This window comes from Silene latifolia, chromosome 6, assembly GCF_048544455.1.
Source record: "Silene latifolia isolate original U9 population chromosome 6, ASM4854445v1, whole genome shotgun sequence".
Taxonomy (NCBI): domain Eukaryota; kingdom Viridiplantae; phylum Streptophyta; class Magnoliopsida; order Caryophyllales; family Caryophyllaceae; genus Silene; species Silene latifolia.
Window position 1 is genome coordinate 112,909,788 of NC_133531.1, and position 18,908 is coordinate 112,928,695.

The window sequence follows — 18,908 nt, forward strand, 5'->3', positions numbered from 1 at the left end:
GCCACAAGAAATTGGGGGGAAAAAACAAATCAAAAAGCAAACTCCAAATATGAAACTCATACACTTTGAAACCCTTTTTATCCATTGACCTTATTTTTTGAATGGTGGAAAGGGGACGACCCTTCTTCTTGTCTAGGCAAGAGGGGGAATTCCGCGATCCTGCAGTGTTTCTAACACCATAGGGAGCCTACTCTTCACAAAAGCATTTAGCGATTGTGGACAAAGGTACCCTAGTTTGACACAACTTAGAGGTGATTTGTTGATATCCTTTTTAGACTTAGTAGCTTGGAGAAACAATATCTATGATGGAGTGTGTACCCTTAAATTGCTTCCCTTGTAGATGATTTCCGCCACTTAGATGAGGTAAGTGGCTATTCTTTTGTAGACGCATCCATTACTTGTTTTGTGTGCTTAATGCTTGGATGTATCGCCATTTTGGCAAGCACCACCTTGCCTTGCAAGAAGGCATCTTACCTCATAGATGTCTTGTTGTGAGTTGAAGGGGCGGAGTGAGACCCGGTAATTGTCTCACATCGGTTATATTATTAGGATAGTTTAAATAAAGGTCTAGTTCTGGTCACCTCTTTACTCGGGACGAGTAAAGGTTTGGTTTGGGGATGTTTGATGTGGCTCTTATTTATGCACATTTAGTCCCCTAATTGAACCTATTTTGCATATTAATATAGCATTTCATAAACATCTTATCCGTCAATTCCTTCCTATTTTGCTTTCCTATTACATTTCATATGTCTTGTAGGAAAGAAGATAATGAGACGGTATCCCCGTCTCTCGTGCATTTTCGGAATCTTGTTGACGATCTTGGATGGACTAGCATGAAAGGAAGGCAAGAATGGTGACCAAAGATGTTAGAAATAAGGAGCATATAGAAGTATCATAGGCATAAAGGCAAGAAAGAGAACTCTGCAGCTCAATCCGCTCGGATCAAGAACATCCCGCTCGGATTGGTGCTCAGTCCGCGCGTCTCTCACTCGAGACGAGCGGATCCTCTTACAGGACCAAGCATGCTTCAGGCCAGGACACACGGATTTCCTTGGGAGTTGCTACCCAATCCGCGCATGTCCCTAGGGACTTGCAAAGCTCTATTCAACACTTAAGCATTGTTATTTACTAATCTACCCTTACTTAATCTAATGATGTACCACTATATATACTCCATTTATAATAATAAAGAGATTAAGTCCTCTTAGATTAGAACTAAGCCCTCTTAGTGTAGGCAAATCTTCCTTAGATTAGATTAGGAGTTGATTAGAATAGATTAATCTCAATCATTCCACATTAATCTTTCCTTAATTATTGTTCAAGTTTATTATTGGGTTATTGAAGATTATTGGGTTATTATTGGAGAATTGAAACTCTTCATCAATTAATCAAGTTTTCTTCTATTATTTTTTTCTTTCCTATTGTTCATCTTAAGTTTGGTATAATCTATTTACTCTTTACTCTTTATTGCTTATTTCCTCACTCTTTTATTATGTTTATACTTGTTCTGATGATTGACACCATTGATAACATGTCTTCCATGAAAATAAGTGAGTAGTTACTTAACTAGGATTAGTGGGGGATTAGGGGAGTTAATCATGGGATAGATTTATGCTTAATGAGTTCATATGAATGCTTGCTTATTGTTCTTCAACTTATGCACATATCATGTTTGATGAAATGCTAGACTATGAAACCTTGCATTTTTTATCCATCTCTTATCTTTTCAACAAGCCTTGTTAGACCTTGCATATAGTTAAAATAAGGAAAACCCAAGTCGACTTGTAGGTGTTGTAAAGTCTTAACCGACTCGGCTCCGAGACGTAAGTTTCCCTAGGAATTGGTTTAATATACATGTAGTTTAATGGGAAGAACTAAGTCGATTGTAGGTGTTGTAAAGTCGTGAATGACTCGGCTCCGGGACCCAAATCTTCTTATGAATTATATATTTATATGACATGAACTAACTTAATTCCAACAATAATAAATTGTTTGCATCTATATAACTCATTTATGCTATCTTACCATGATTCCCTTATGATACCATGACATCCTAGTATCTTTATCATTTGTTTACATCCTTTGTTTTATTGCTTATTTAACTTCTATTGCTTTCATTAGTTTAGAATCATCAACCCATTTCAATTGTGACAACCCTAAGTGCAACCATAATTAGATTGAACAATTTGAGTACCCCGTCCCGTGGATCGCCCCGACTTGCTTGCTATGCTAGTAGTTGGGTATAAATGGGTTTGATGGCGTACAACGACACGCTCAATCATATGTAAAGAGAATGTCGCCAATAAATCTACTAATTTGGATTCTAATAAGGAGGAAGTGGGAGAGAGCCATGCAAAGAAGGATAAGATGGTGGAAATTAGAGAAGATTATGATGTTGAGGTTATTCAGAGCATGCCTGATGATTTGGTTATTTTTGATACAACTCGAACAAATTTCAGCAAGGTAATTCAATATTCAACTCATGATGGTGTTTTTATTTGGAAGAATGGTATGTTTCTGAACCAGACTTTGATTTCTTTCGTGATATTAATCATTGAGTTTAAAGGCTGAAGAAAGTTGATTGAATTCATGGGTCCAATTTATCCGTTCGAATTAATTCAACTCTATAGTAGTGTCGATGTATTGGAGGATTTTTGTTGTTGCTAGAATCAATGGGAAGATGTTTGAAGTGCCCAGGGTTGGTGATGACGTATATTTTGTCCATGACTTGCCTGAAATAGAAATCAAGGGGAAGCTTGAGATTACGGGGATGTTTGATGAGAACCCCACATCAGATTCAACCATTCATTCTACCAAATTAGAGCTTGAATTTAAGTTTCTAAACAATTTGTTTGTATGCCTCCTTTGACCCAAAAAGAAAATCGTATTCACTTAACTATTAGTGATACATTATTGATGTTTAAAATGGTGATTACAGAAACGGTGAATGTAGTTAAGCTGTTTTCAAACATATTGAACATGTTGCTAAAATTTTGGTTGGTGAGACGAAGGACATCTGCCTAGTTTATGGTATGCGGCTATCAAAACTGTTTGAATAGAATAAGCTGTTGAGTGAGAGGACTGTTAAATTAATTCCAAATGATGAGATGAAGGATGGTGTATTAGGGCACATGGGTCTTATAGTTTCTGATGGGCATCTTTGTGTGAAGCCAAAGGAAGGAGTGAAGTTAAAGAAAGAAGAAGAAAAAGAGGGAGAACAGGAAAGGAAAGAAGGAGAAAGGTGAAGAAAGTTTAGTGCCCCCAACATAGGCTGGTACATCTGGTACTCCAAGGGTGGAGTTGGTGAAGATGTTGGAGAGTGTGTTCGCTTAGCAGAAGGAGATGATTGAGCAAGTCAATCATTGTATGGTAGAGTTTTGGATTCAACAAACTCTAATTAATTATGAGTTGCTGCATGTAGAGGGATTGTAAGTGAGTTCAATAAGAAACTAGATGCAATCAATGATACAAACATTAACTCTTACGAACTACTGAAACATGTCAGAGATACTTTGGTTAGATTTGATAATAATGTGCATTTGGTGAATGTGAAGGTTGATAGCACACTCACCTAAGCTCAGAAAGTAAGGCAGAACTCTTATGATTGTCTTTATACAGTTCAAAGGCTGGAATTTCTTGCTAAGCGCGCTCCTCCACCTCTGCCTACTCCTCATGATTGATACGGTTCTGTTGTTGTTGATTGGCCGAGTACCCAATTTTGTTGGCCATTGATTAAAACAATTTCTGTCTTTTTCAATTGAGTTGTAACCTAAATTCTTTAAATCATGCTCTTATCGACTGTTTTTTCACGTGTCGACATATTCTGCATACTATGCCTTTATGTCTTGTGATTATTATATTTTTTGAACATGATACTTGTTGTGTGCTAGGGATATAATTCTGGTAACTTGTTCAGTTCCTCCTTTTCGATGATGTAATACCTCGCATTTATAAAGACCGTACTCGACCAAGTAGACAATCCACTCGACCGAATGGAGCCCACTCGGTGGAGGACCGAGTAAAATGTGGATTGCAGTGGAAAGTTGCTGAAACAAAGTCACTCGACCGAGTGGAGCCCCACTCGTTCGAGTGGACCGGGTACTCAACCGAGGGCCCGATCGAGTCCAGTTTTACGCGAGATTTGGTTGGTGGTGTGTCTCTTTCGAGCCTTATCCTTTTCTAATTTCTCCCACCTAAAATCACTCCCAACGTAATCCTATCACTCTCTACTAAACACTCACCAACATTCACCTTAACTTATCTCTAGTTCATCCATATCATTTGTAAGTCGATTTACACTTTGTTTCCTTAATCTTATCTTAGTAAACCTTAATTTTCCTAGTAGATTATCTCATAATTAGATAGGGTTATGGGTAGTTAAGATGGGTAATTAAAGAGATTAATTAGTATGTTTATTATAGTGTATTATGTTAATGAATGTAGTAATTAATTTGTGTAGGAAGCTTCATTGAGGAGCATCTCTAGGCCTTAGCTTGAGGCTTTGTGAAGATAAACTTGAGGTAGGATTTTCCCTACTTAGCTCTAATAATATGGATGTTTAATTATGCATTTATTGTCATTAATTTCACTTGTCTCATGGTAGTTGCATTATAACATGTTTATTGGTAATTTGGGTTTGTGACATGATATGGTCTTGTGTTATTAAGCTAACACTTGGGTTTTTAAATATCTATGGTGAACCATATGGTGATTTCCGCCCATATGGGGAGCATTGATTTGGCATGTTAGCTTTGCTTAGATACGGAGGCTTGGGAGCGGTCTTCACTAGTTGTCATCACTTGTGCTTGTCTAGTTTTTGACTATTTAAACTTCACTTTTATTTCGATATGGTTGTATTAAAAGGGATGATATTTGCATCCCTTAACATATCACTAATTATTTAACTACAACTTATCTATCTAAAGTTTATCGTCTTAAACTCTTCTTTACTCGTTTGTTCGCATTACAAACTTGGAAAACCAAGTTTTGTGACACTCTCATGCATTGGGATTACCTTGAGGAAGGATCCTGACTTATGGGGGTGTTACAGATGATTTCAAGAGAGGGAAAGAAAAGTTGTCGTGTTGATGTATATCTTTTAAGATAAATTTCTTATGCTTGTTATTGCTCCTTGTTAAGACCTTAACTTCTCTTAGGGATAGAAATTGGCTAAGACATAACAAGTTTGATAAGAACTCTTCAACGTTTTTTGTTCAAATGTGGTCTTGATTGAGAGGGAACTTCTCCTAAACAAACATATATAAGAAACTTGTCATATCAAAAAGAGGGAATTTGTAGACTCAACTAGCCTATGGTTTTAATGATGAAAAGTATGCACATAATATGTTATTTGTCGAGTGTTGTGCTTATTGTTGGTATTAAAAGCATGAAGTATATCAAACACAAGGATGAAGTTAAGTGGGCATGTTATGAAGAGAAGATAAAATGAAGTATCAAGATGAAGTGCAACATTTGGTGGATAAAGTGTTGATACATTAAAAGACAAGGAATCGGCGTAATCAAAGAAAAAGTCCATCTGATCATGCGTGTTTATATAGCCTCATCTTATCTTATATATATATATAAAACTGGGTTAGGAGAATTGTGGATTGACACGTGGCATATTCATCCTTAAATACGCCTATTAATGACAATTTAGTTATTAATTACATGCATTATTAATGTAACATCAACATCAATATCACAATAATTTAATAATGTTGTTTATTAGATTAAATTAAATAAATTTTGAATTTGCGTTCAATGAGATTCGTTTTTTTTTTTTTTTTTTGAAAATGGCACTTAATAAATGCTTACTATTTGTTCATTGTTGGTTTATGTTCAACAAATAATAAATTAGCAGTGGTTAACACACCCTTTGTTTACTGAACAAAGGCGATTATATTGGACATTCAGTTCAATGCATGAACAAAGGTAGTTTAGTGTTCAACGTACCTTTAATTTCACATAAAAATCTGTCATTGAAAAAGAAAAAGAACGAATAATAATGATTCGTAAATAACATTGTTGATTACTTGGTCAAAGCAAGTGCATGAGCATAGCATTATATAATGTAGCCATATTTTGGATTGCCATGGTAAAATGTAAATTGGTATAACAGTTTTCCTTACTACTCCGTATATACTATTTCATAATAGCATGTGAAGAATAGTCAATTATCAAGTCGTCCAAAATTAGGTAATACTTCAACATACTCAATGGTAGATTGTTGTAGCTTTATCCACTATATACATTTTTTCCCGTAAATATGAAAGAGATAATTAGCTAGGTAAATAAAAGAAAGGGTATTTGTGTTCTTAGATGGAGAGTCATTGATTGTGAACCCAACTGGCATATATTCCTCATTTATCTTAGTTATTTGCTTACCTTATAATGAATATTCCAAAAAAAAAAAAAAACAAATTATAAAACGTAGACAAATGATTGAGATATGAAAAAAAAAAAAAAAAAAAAAGACAAGAAAACAATGATTTCCTCCTTATATATAAATTCCGTTTTTCTAATGTGATTTTTGGGCACACTTTAATACGCTCATAAAGTAAAGATTTATATTATTCTCATAAAAGATGCAAGTATACGAGTATGTATATGTATCAACAGTGCGACTTTTTTTTTGCGGTGGTTTTGTAAGTATTTACTTTATGGCATTTTCTTTTCACGGTAAACATGAAATACATATCACGATCTATGTATTTATTAGGAGAAAACTTACAAAGATACAACTTACAAGCTTGAAATTATTTTCTTTATTAGTATGTATAAAGAGTATCCATGTATAAAAATGAATAATCCCTTTCGGAGTTTCCATTGTTATATCCAGAGTATTTTCTAGCACTACATATAAATACTCTATCCAAATTATAGTAAAGGCTTATTATACATACAATAAGTGTGGTAGTTTCATACTTTCACATAAATCTTTTAATGACTCCTCTTGAAGATGTTAGTTATTAGAAATTATTCATAAAGATTATTACTCCGTATTATAGTGAGATACTGAGATGACAAGTTGTTTTACCCTTGGATTTATTATTTAGTAACAATAAATATACAAACTTGCTTGAAAAACATAGCAACCATGTTCTTTATTGTGGTATGTGTATGTATAGAACTTCGTACTAACTAATATTGAAAAAAAGCTAGATCATCGGAGTAGCTACAAATTTTGTTGTTGAATGCTGATATAATCCACCATGCACTATGAATCAATGATTGTTGAAGGATTATTATGCATAAGGTTATAATCTTGAAAATCCACGATGAGTCTCCCAATTTTTTAATTGAATTACGTTATTACTCCCTCTATTTTTCTATATATGACTTTCTCACATTTCGAGACACACACTTCTCTCTTCAATATCTCTCAAATTATATGATTAAATATAGTGATATGTATACTCATATGAAAGAGTTTTTCATAAGGAATTTAATGGTATAATTTTTATAATTTTTTAAAAAAATATATTTTTGTAAATATTAAAGTCAAAGGCTCACCTCGAAAAAGCAAACGTCATATATTAAAAAATGGAGGGAGTAGTTTTTTGAGCATTTTTAGCTGTCACTTATCAATTATAATTGAAACTGTATGTATTTTATTTTAAAATATTAAGTTAAACCTGAGAAAATAAGAGTTGAGAAATTAAAGTTAATTTATTTTTACTTTATTAATGAACTATATTATTATTTTTCAATTATAATAATCAAATATTCAAACAGGTCGCGCGAAGCGCGGGATACTGCCTATATATATATATAGGGGTTGAAATGTTGTGGATGCGCCACGTGTCATTTCAACCTTAATTACAGTCATTAATTACAACTAATTATTAAATATGAACATAATAAATATTGCATAAATCTCAGCAAAGTCTTAATATAATTTAATAAATGTTAATAGTTTTTATTAGATTATACTCCCTCCGTTCTAAATAATTGACGTTTTCATTTTACGAGGCAAGCCTTTGAATTCAATTTCTACAAAAATACATTGGTTGAAAAATTATAAAAATTAATCCATAAAATTCTTTACGAATAGAGCTTTAATATGAGTATACATTTCAATATATTTCGTTATATATTTTGAGAGATATTAAAAAGAGAATTAAGCGTATCGAAAAGTAAGAATGACAATTAAAAAAGAACAGTGGGAATATTATAAATACGATTATTTAATTCTAAATTTAATAAAAATAATATTTTAATAAAAATTCTATAATGTAAATACATTTAAGATTTTATGAAGGCTTAAAATGTGTGATAACGATCATGTATGTACATAGTGATAGCGAGTGCATTTGTAGTAAATACTTTATATGTTGTATTTTAAAATACTTTGATGTTAAACCTCAAAAAAATATACTTGAGAAAAAGTTCAATCTATTTTTATTTATAAGTAAAATCTTAAACAACATTTTATATAATTGTGTAAAAAAAAAAACTTGCAATTTTCTTATAAATATGTTGGATCCTATATGTTTGATACATAAGCATCATACGTTAATAAGTTACACATAAAAAAATGAAAAAAAGAAGCATAAAATTAAAGTCACGTCCTTCTGAACAACAATTAATTGATTTGGAAAAATAATGTATGCTGAAATGATCTAATTTAAGAACTTAATGTTGATTGTTATATTATTTGAACACATTTTATTTTCATTAATATGATATTAAATATTACTAAAATCTATACGATGTATATGCCAAAGAGTAAAAGAAATTCGACATAACGAAAAATATAGAAAAAACTTTATGTGACATGTATGTTTTTAACAATAGCAAAATTTATCACAAAAATTTATGTATGTACATACTAAATAGAAGAACATATCACGAGCTCAAGTGGGCATAGATAATATAGTAACAAGAATGTATGTACCATGTTGCAAGACATCAATATGAATATTCACTATAAAATATTGATATTAGACATTTGCGTGATAAAATACATGAGAATGAGAGAAAAGATGATTCTTTTTCTAATTATTATCGTCAAATAATCATTGTATACTTATTTATAAATCATTGATCAAGCAGAACAAAATAAGCTTATTAATTATAATAATACATTTATACGGAGTATGTATTTTATTTAAAAGCTTTGAAATTAAACCTAGAAAACTAATATTTAAAAAAAATTAATCTATTAATATTTATAACTAAAAATATAAAATGTTATATATCAATTCTAATATTTTTTTCTTCAATTAAAATAATAAAAATATTTAAACAGGCCGCGCGAAGCGCGGGATGCTACCTAGTGAACTGTATAACCGGGTACTAGTTAGGTGGATGTGTTAAGCTATCAGAGTATCGTTTATACAGTCTCACGATTTTGTTTATATAGTCTGAAATGTGCAGTGACAGTTTTTCAAGATGACGTGTCTATTTGGATTTTACAAAGTATTTAATTTTATAAATTGTTTTTGGAAAATAGTGTTTTTTCGAAATAAGGTAGAAGTAAAATTCTTATTTTACCGAGTTATAATATGTTTTTAGTTATGAAACTATAATCATAATTGGTTTATGAAAAATCTAGGACATCTTATCTTGACAATTAAAGGTAGAATTACAAGTTTGAATTATTTCCTAAGTCGTGTTGGCTTACCTTAAGTTGTGTTTTAGTAAGACTTTGTTTTAGGGAAATTGTAAGTAGGATTTAGTAATAGATTATTCCTTAATATCTTAGTTATTTAAAGTCAGGAGAAGATACAATTTTTTTATTATATTGCATGAAGGTTTTTCGTGTGCTATATAAGGAGACCTTGATTGAAAGTTTTTAGACATACCTTTTCAAGAAGCAAAAATTGTTTTTTAGCAAAATAATTTTAAAAGTACGTAAAATATTTTTGCAAACAATAATGAGAAGGTTCTTTGAAAAGTTGTAATTGGTACTCTGTGCTTAATCGTTTTATTGATTGTCTTAGTACTTGTTCAAGGTGGAAGTTTGGCTCCTATATCCGTCGTGAAGAAAAAAAAAAGACAATTGCTGAAGAGATAGTGTTCTAGATTAGCTTGTTTTAAGTTAATTTGGAAATTGAATAATGATAAGTGTATTTTTTATGTAATGTATACCTTTTAAATATTGCATTTCATATCGTTATTTGAGCGTAATTCAGCAAAATACAATGTATTTTGAGAAATACCGCTTCTCCCGACTTGTTTCTCCATTTTATAGGATTTGAGCCGCTTATGGGATCATTTACATGCAACAAGGGAAGCAAAAAGCTTAAGAAGGAAGATGATACAAACTAACTTAAACAAACTAATAGGAAAGCTCAAACAAATGTGCAGTGAGCTGGAAAGACAATCGCTTGTACAAGGGTCAACTTCAAACTGCAATTTCCAGAGTTCTAGAGCTCCGATGGAGGTGGTCTAAGTTTGAGGTGAAAGCTTACTGATGTGACTTATTTTAGAGCATATTTAGTCCCCAAATTAGCCTCGTTCCTGATTTTTAGTGCATAATTGGGTCATTTACTATCTTTAGTCTTTCGTTTTGCATATTCTTTGAGGTTTTGATCCCTTGGTAGGAAAGGAGTAAGAACCTTGCATTTTCATGGCAAAATGGAGCTAAATTGATCGAATCTAATGACCAAGCATCAAAGGTAAGACAAGACTAGAAGGCCTGTGTAAATAATGAAGTAAATGGGCAATGATGAAAAGATCCTTCCTTCTCCAACAAGATCCTTGAGGATTGTTGGACAAAGAAAAGAAGAAGATGTGACTGGCTGCTGATCCGGGCGTCGCAGTGCACAGGACGAGCGTCCTGGCCTGCTACAATCCGAGCGTCCCATGGCCAAGACGCTCGTCCTGGTCCCTCTCAATCCGAGCGTCGCCCTCACCAATCCGCTCTGATTCCTCTTCAGTGCAGACCGTCCCTCAGCCAAGCCGCTCGGGACGAGCGTATGCCATGAAGACCACCAAAACGGATATGCCCATCTCCCTCGAAAGGAGCACTTCCTCAACTTTTCTTAAGGGTCTTAATCGTCATTTAAGCCCTTAGTAACCCTAATTTATGTACCTTATCCTTAGTATAAATATCCCATTGTACTAATTAGATTATCATGCTCTTTTTAGGTTATTCTAATCCAATTTTAATCTCATCTTAAACTTGTAATCAACTCTTAATTAAGTTTTAATACAAATCTCATTTCCTTAATTTCTCTATTGTTCATCATTTATTTTGGGTAATTGAAGATTATTTGGGTATTATTGGGAGATTGACAACCTTCCATCAATCATCAAGTACTTCTATTATTCTTTTCTTATTATTTTGGAATCATCTTTAGGTATAATTCTCTCTTAATCCTTGTTTTAATTATTGTTAATCATTTCCATTCATTCATCATGTTTTGCCTTGGTAATATGATTGACAACCTTGTTAGCATGTTAAACTTGATAATGAGTGAGTAGTCTCTTAACTAGGGTTAATGGGTAATTAAGGGAAACCAACATGGGGGATGATTCATGCTTAATATAATATGTTCACATAATTTATTTGCTTGCTTGTTGTGATCTCAACTTATACACATGTTATGTTTGATGAAATACGAGCCTATGAATCCTTGCATTTTTTACCCATCACTTACCTATTCAATGAGACTTGTAAAACATAAACCAACTCGAGTCTCATTAGACCATGCATATAGTTGAGTAGGGAGGATTAAGTCGACTTTTAGGTGTTGTACAATCTAATCGATTCGGTTCCGGGACCCAAACCTTCCTAGGATTGTAAGATATAAACCAACTCGATCCTATCACAACAATAATTGCTTGCTTATAATTTGAGAATATATTTGTATGATCAATTCCCATGTATCCCCTATGAACCCATGACACCCTAGTGCTTTTAATCATTTGTTTAAATCTTAATCATCTTGCTTGCTTTCATTGCTTTATTTTTATTGTTGATTACTTTAGTTGATCTCCTATCTCAACCCGAAATTGTGACACCCTTAGACACGGCCATTTGCAATCGAAAATCTTACATCAATACCCGTCCCTTGGGATCCGACCTTTACTTACCTCTTTACTAATAGTAGAGTAGTTTGTGAAGTTATAAATATTGTTTTGGTCTAGGTACTCCTAACGACAAGTAACCGAAAACACGATAGTCCGACCAAAAGTGGCGCCGTTGCCGGGAACGGTGTTAACTTAATTTAATTTTCTTTGATTGTTTTTAGTTGTGTATTTCTCTACCTTGGGGAAGTAAAACTCCTCAAGGTTTGTTCTAATTGTTTTCGAGTTGTTTGATATTTTGCATGTCTAGGAGATCACAAGGTAACTTGTTATCCATTGATCTTGAAATTGAAAGGACTTTGACCAACAATAGAAGACTTGCTAGAAATACTTTGAGAGGTATTGGTGAGATTGTGGATATTCAACCAAACAATATTGAGTTCATCAACCCTTTTGCAAGACTTGCCACAAAATCAACCCACAATGCCTAAATTTTCATCACATTCCGTAGCAACCGAGGAGAACCTACCAAATGGTACTCCCACACCACAACATTTGACCGGTAATTTGATTGCAAAATCCGCATTTATCCAATTAGTCGAAAGAAGCCAATTTGGGGGGATGCCTAGTGAAGACCCTCATTCTTACATGGTGACTTTTTGTGACTATTGTGATGCGATTTCTCAAACCGGAGTTACTCAAGACCAAATTCGATGGGTCTTATTTCCTTTTTCTTTGATTGGTACCGCGAAACAATGGTTAAAGAGCCTTGGTAAGGCTACTCTTGGTATTGACTCTTGGAAGAAATTGGCACTTGTTTTCTACAAAAAATTCTATCCTCCGGAAAAGACTAACATGCTAAGAGCCCAAATCACGGGGTTTAAACAAAGGGACGAAGAATCTTTGTATGAAGCTTGGGAGCGATTCAAAGGAACTTGTCGCTCATGTCCTCATCAGGGACTTAGCGAGTGGTTCTTGGTACAACAAATTTGGAATGGTCTTTATGAAGACTCCCGAAACATTCTCAACATGGGATCAAATGGCATGTTCACCGAAGTTGACGATAATCAAACATGGAACAATATTGAGGAAATGGCGGTTCATAACTCACAATATAGTAGACCTTGGAAGGCTACTAGAGGAGGGAAGCATGAAGTGGACTCTATTACTCAATTGGGTGCTCAACTTAGTGCTCATATTGATATCATCAACTTGAAGTTTGAGAAGGCTATGACTAAGCTTGAAGAAGCCTCTAAATCAACTAAGCAACATGTTAATGCCATGGTGGCATCTTCATCAATTCCAAGTGGAGTATGTGAGAATTGTGGAACTTTGGGACATGACCAAAGTGAATGTAGGGGAACAAGTGAATGCTTTTCAAACATATAAGAGTGGTACCCCTTATTCCAATTATTACAATGAAAATACCAAATTCCATCCAAACCTCTCATACAAAAGCCAAAATGTCCAAAACCCTCAAACAACATACACCCCACCTCCAATGAGAAACCAAATTCAAAGACCCTTTTACAACCAAAACCAAGGTTACCAAAATCAAACTCACCAAGGTTTTGATGTTCAAAAAGCGGTCCTCCAAATGCAAAAGAACCAACAAGAATTTTTCACTCAAATGCAAAAGGATAGCCAAGCAAAAGACATCACCATCAACAACATCCTAACCCACACCAAAATGTTGGAAACCCAGATGACTCAATTAGCATCTTCTAGCTCTCAAAGACAAAAGGGGCAATTACCACTTCAAAGTAATCCCCCAAGACATGAATCGGTGAGTGCCATCCACTTGAGGAGTGGTACAAGCTATGAAGGGCCAAAGAAGCAAGTTGAGGATGACATTGTGGAGACTAGTGATAAGGAAAGAGTTGTGCAAAACTCTAGGGAAGAAGAACCCACCATTCAAGAAGTTTCAAAGAAGAATGAAGAAAAGGCCAAAGAGAAGGAGCCTATTGTGATTAGACTTCCATTCCCAAGTCGTCAAGTTAAGCCTAAGTTTGATGACAAACTTGGAAAATTCATGGAGATTGTGAAAAACTTAGAAGTCTTGATTCCATTCACGGAATTGATCAATCATGTTCCGGCCTATGCAAAGTATATGAAAGATATTCTTACAAAGAATAAATCCATCCGGAAGCTTGAGACTATTGTTTTCAATAAAGTGAGTAGCGCTATTATTCAAGGAAGTTCACCTCCAAAGCTCAAGGATCCGGGAAGTTTCTCCATTCCATGCACTATTGGTGACACTACAATCAACAAAGCTTTATTTGATCTTGGGGCAAGTGTTAGTGTCATGCCATATTCGGTAAGCAAGAGGCTAGGAATGGGAGAACTCAAGTGCACCAATATCACGCTTCAAATGGCGGATAGATCAAAAAAGATACCTTTAGGGGTATGGGAAGTTGTGCCCATAAGAATTGGCAAATTCTTCATCCCGGTGGATTTCGTTATTGTTGACATGGAGGAAGACTCCAACATTCCTATTATCTTAGGAAGACCTTTCTTGCACACCGCGGGAGCGGTAATCGATGTAAAACATGGAGAGCTCACCCTTGAAGTGGGAGATGAAACCATCACTTTCAATCTTGACAAGACAATGAGAGCTCCACGATTACATGAGCCATGTTTTATGGTTGATCACTATAGCCGGCAAGATGATAGGAAGAAGTTGGAATTTCAATGGAAGAAGAAAGTGGATGATGCTCCATCCAAAGAGCAAGGAAATTGCAACAAAGAGAGCTTTAAAAGCTCACCCATGACAAGTGAAGAAGGCCTCATTGGCCAAGACAAGAAAGAATGAGAGTTGTCTTCATCAACTCATGACATTTTTAGGGATCGAGTAGACGAAGTATGCGGTCTTTTGGATGATGAGTTTGAAGGGATATTCAATCCCTATATCGGTAATGCTATGACCCAAGACCACCATGAAGAACAACAAGTGCAAAGGTATATTGAAGATCTTTATCATGACAATGAACAAGCTTTCGACTACTTCTTCAAGGTGTTGAGTAACATCAACAACACCTTGAACATGCCCCCTTGAGATCTCATTATCGGATGAGAGTTTGGTGGAGTCCTCCCTAAACCACCACTTGTAAATATTCTAACTCCCTAACTTGCATTTTAATTATTGTATTGCATTTTTGTCAATTTTGGATTTATATTTCTATGCCTTGATCAAGATTTTCATCATTTTTTAGAGAAGTGAGGGGGGGACTCAATTGTTTATTGATGTGTTGTGTTTTGCCTTAGTGTGGGGATAATAATTGCCTAGGCTATCCAAGCCTTTGTAGTGCCCCCACAATGAAGACCAAAAGAAATGAAGAATGAATAACACGGGTTACGAAGCACCCACGGATGGATCTGAATCCGTGTGGCAAAGGGACAATCTGAGCGACCCGACGAGAATCGACTCGTCCTAAAGAACACCCGAGCGTCCAGGGTCAAAGACGCTCGTCTTGAGAAGCTGGGAAAAACAACTTTTGGGTCTGACTGAGAATCCGAGCATCCCACAAGAGAATCCGCTCGTCTCAGCCAAGACGGTCGTCGCAGAGGAAATCCGCTCGTCTTTTCACTTGCAAATTTTGGGATTTCTCCCTGGAAAGGAATCTGGGCGTCTCCAACTCAGGACGCTCGTCCCATTACACAGAGACTCTCGTCTTGCTGATAAAACGCTCGTCGTAGAGCAACTTTTTCCTGAAGCCATCTGCAACATAATCCGCTCATCCCGACGCCAGGCCACTCGTCTCCCCCTCTGATTTTCAAATCCAATGGGTTTTAGAACCCAACTTCCCCAATTCTTTTCATTCATTCAAACATAAACACTATCCCAAACCCTCAAAACCCTTATTCTCTCCATCAACCAACATCAAATTTCTCAACCAAAATCACCCAAATCAAATCCAAACTTCCCCAAAACAAAATTAAATCACTCCTTTACCCACAACAAGTGATTAAAACACCAACATCTTCAAAGTTTGAGTCGATTTTTGGGATACAAGGCAACATTCACCTATCCTAAATCGATTTGGGTCTTATTGAAATTTGAAGAAATCAAGCTTATCTTTGGTGTTACTACATAAAGGAGCATGGCAAGAACAAAAGGTGGAAGTAAGGCACCCCAAAGAAGAACCTTTCTAAGAGACAACAAGCTCTTCAAGCTATTCAAGCATCAAAGGCATTGGTAGTTCAAAATGCAAGGTTGGAAATTCAAGAGTTTAATCCTCCTATAGAAGCTACTACTTCTACTACTCCGGTTGTTGAACAACTAGATGATTATCCGGAGGTGGCTCAATGTTGATTGTGGCAGAGAAGGCACAGCCTTTATTGTCAATGGAGGATTAGTGACTTATTTGGCTAACACTTTAACCGGGATTTTAACAAGGATGATACATATAAACCGGTAAAGGGAGGCCATATTATTGATTTGCACACCATGGTTCAAAAGTTCAAATGGGTCAAGAATGATACTCTTGATGACAAATTTGGATGGTTGACAAATGATGCTAAATCCTTCACATTGCCTAGCAAGATTTGCTGCTTGAATGCTCATAGGCCGAATTACCTTCTCCCACTCTCCGAGGAAGCCGAATATATTATTCAACACCAAGGGGAAGACGTTGTCGAGCCCTCCTCCTCTATTATCACCCTACATTACGCATTCCTCTACCACGAATTTCAACCCGAAAATGCTAAGGCGGGAAACGACTACTTAACTCTCTTGATGAAGGAAATGCACAAACAAGCTTATGAAGATAAAGTCGATGCTTACAAAGCACAATATCCGCCCCTACTACATCTTGCTAGGCAAGGACTTCTCGATCCATCTTGTCCTTTGCCTAGTTGGGTGGATAAGGAGGTCTTCTTTCCTAGCACTTCTAGAGGCGGTAGATCGGGTGAAGAAGAGATGGTTGTTGATGAGAGTGATGAGTAAGAAGGTGAAGAAGAAGAGAATGAAGAAGAGGAAAGTGCAAGTGAGAGTGGTGATGACTCCACATCTATGGAGGTTGATGATGCCTCAAATGAGGAAGTGTTGGGGTTGGTTTCCTTAACAGTTAGTGCAAGGACTTATAAATCTCTAAAAGGATCAAAGGGCATACTTTTGGTATTATTATCAGTTGATCCACGTTTATCAATAACGGTTGGCTTGCTAGATAAGTTTGACGTTATTGTCATTCTGATGGCGGTGATCAACGGTCCCTAAAAGTCACACCTATAGGATACGTTTGAGAGATGTGACAAAGATGAAAATACAAATCATGTAGATGCCAAATTTGACTAACCAGTTAGTCCGAGTTACTTGACTAATAATTAGTCAAAATATGATGTTGAGATATTATATTTGATACGGATTAAATATCATGGGCTAAGGCGAATTAACCAGTTAATTCGTAAAATTAAATATAAGCGATTTATATTTAATTAATGTATATTGAATATTAATTATACAATATTGTCTTTGTCGGACATGTATTAATACTTCAACTAATCCGTGTTATTAGTCGATGTATTAATAACCGATAACCGATGACAGTTTATAATACAAACCCGTCATATACATTTTAGCATTTGGCGAACTGGACCTCGAGCTAAAAGTAAGAGGAAGTGGAAGCCCACTTCCCCATGAGGGCTCTCGGTTTTGGCCGAAACACACAAAAGGAGAGCTCCTCTCCTTTTGTGACCTAGACAATTCATTTTACAGAAAACTAGGGTTTTGGAGACAGTTTCTCTCTGAAACCTAGATCTCACATCTCGAAAACCTCACAACAAGTTCTCCCAATATTGCAAGGCAATCGGAGAACACCATCTAGCACAAGGGCATATCTCGGACAAGTCTTGGGTGCAACAATTAGGAGGGAATCTCGTTTGATTTCTGTTCTTTACGCCGCACCATAAAGGACCCGAGGTTAATTCTTTTATACTCATCGTTTCTTTGCTGTTTTATATTTTATGACAATAATTCACATGCTAAATTTACGTTATAGTCCTAAATTTAGAGGGTCTTATACGGATATTACCCCACAAGTGGTATCAGAGCGAGGCCACGTAAATTTTCATTGTGATTTTTCATAAAAACGATTTTGAAACGATTGTTTTATCTCGAAAACCGTGCCATGTATACACGGCTGCTTTTTGAAAACGTGACATGTTTTTACACGGTTGTTTTGTGTGATTTTCGTTTTGTTCTTTTACATATTGTTGTTTTATGCAGAGATTATAACAATATGTCAAGTTTTGTCAATTGTTAAAATTGTTTTGATGCGTTTTTGATCAAAATTGCAATTGATTTTGTCTCGACAATCTGTTTTCACGAGGGTTTTGTATTTTCAGCCACGTTTGCATTCGATCGAGCGTATTTCTACTCGATCGAGTGCCATTTCTGTCTTGTTTTGCTCGATCGAGTCCCTACCGTACTCGATCGACCCCTTTCTAAACCCCACTGCTCGATCGAGTTGTCCTCGTACTCGATCGAGCAGATTTGCTGATAAAAGTACTCGATCGACCACCAGTTTAGTCGATCGAGCACTTTCTCGTTTGCAACCCTCTCGATCGACTTGCGTTCATCGATCGAGTTCCTTTGTTTCCTCGATCGAGCACTTATGTCCCTGGATCGAGGGATTTCTTTTCTGGCAGCTTTGAAAATTTATTCTTTTGTTTTAAATTTTCGTTTGGCCTTAATATGTACATTATACGGATATTGTACACTCGCTATGATTGTGAAACGGTTCACCACGTACCATTAAGTTATTTTAAAGCGTATTTAAAGTAATTTGTATAAGATTAAAATTAAATTGATAGAAGCGGTTTTATCACATGAATTTTAATCATTAAAAGGTGGTTTGGATAAATTTCACATAATTACGGAATTATGTCACGAATGAATTTGTTTTTAGTTGATGCATTTTATTTATCGTTTT

The 18,908-nt window shown here is 35.3% G+C and overlaps 1 non-coding gene across 1 annotated transcript; it reads right to left on the minus strand.

Moving 5' to 3' along the window:
• Positions 1 to 12,834: 12,834 nt before the first annotated feature.
• On the minus strand, positions 12,835 to 12,941 carry LOC141589421 (small nucleolar RNA R71). The gene has a single exon (XR_012520360.1). It is a non-coding gene; the product is annotated as a small nucleolar RNA R71 (small nucleolar RNA).
• Positions 12,942 to 18,908: the final 5,967 nt, after the last annotated feature.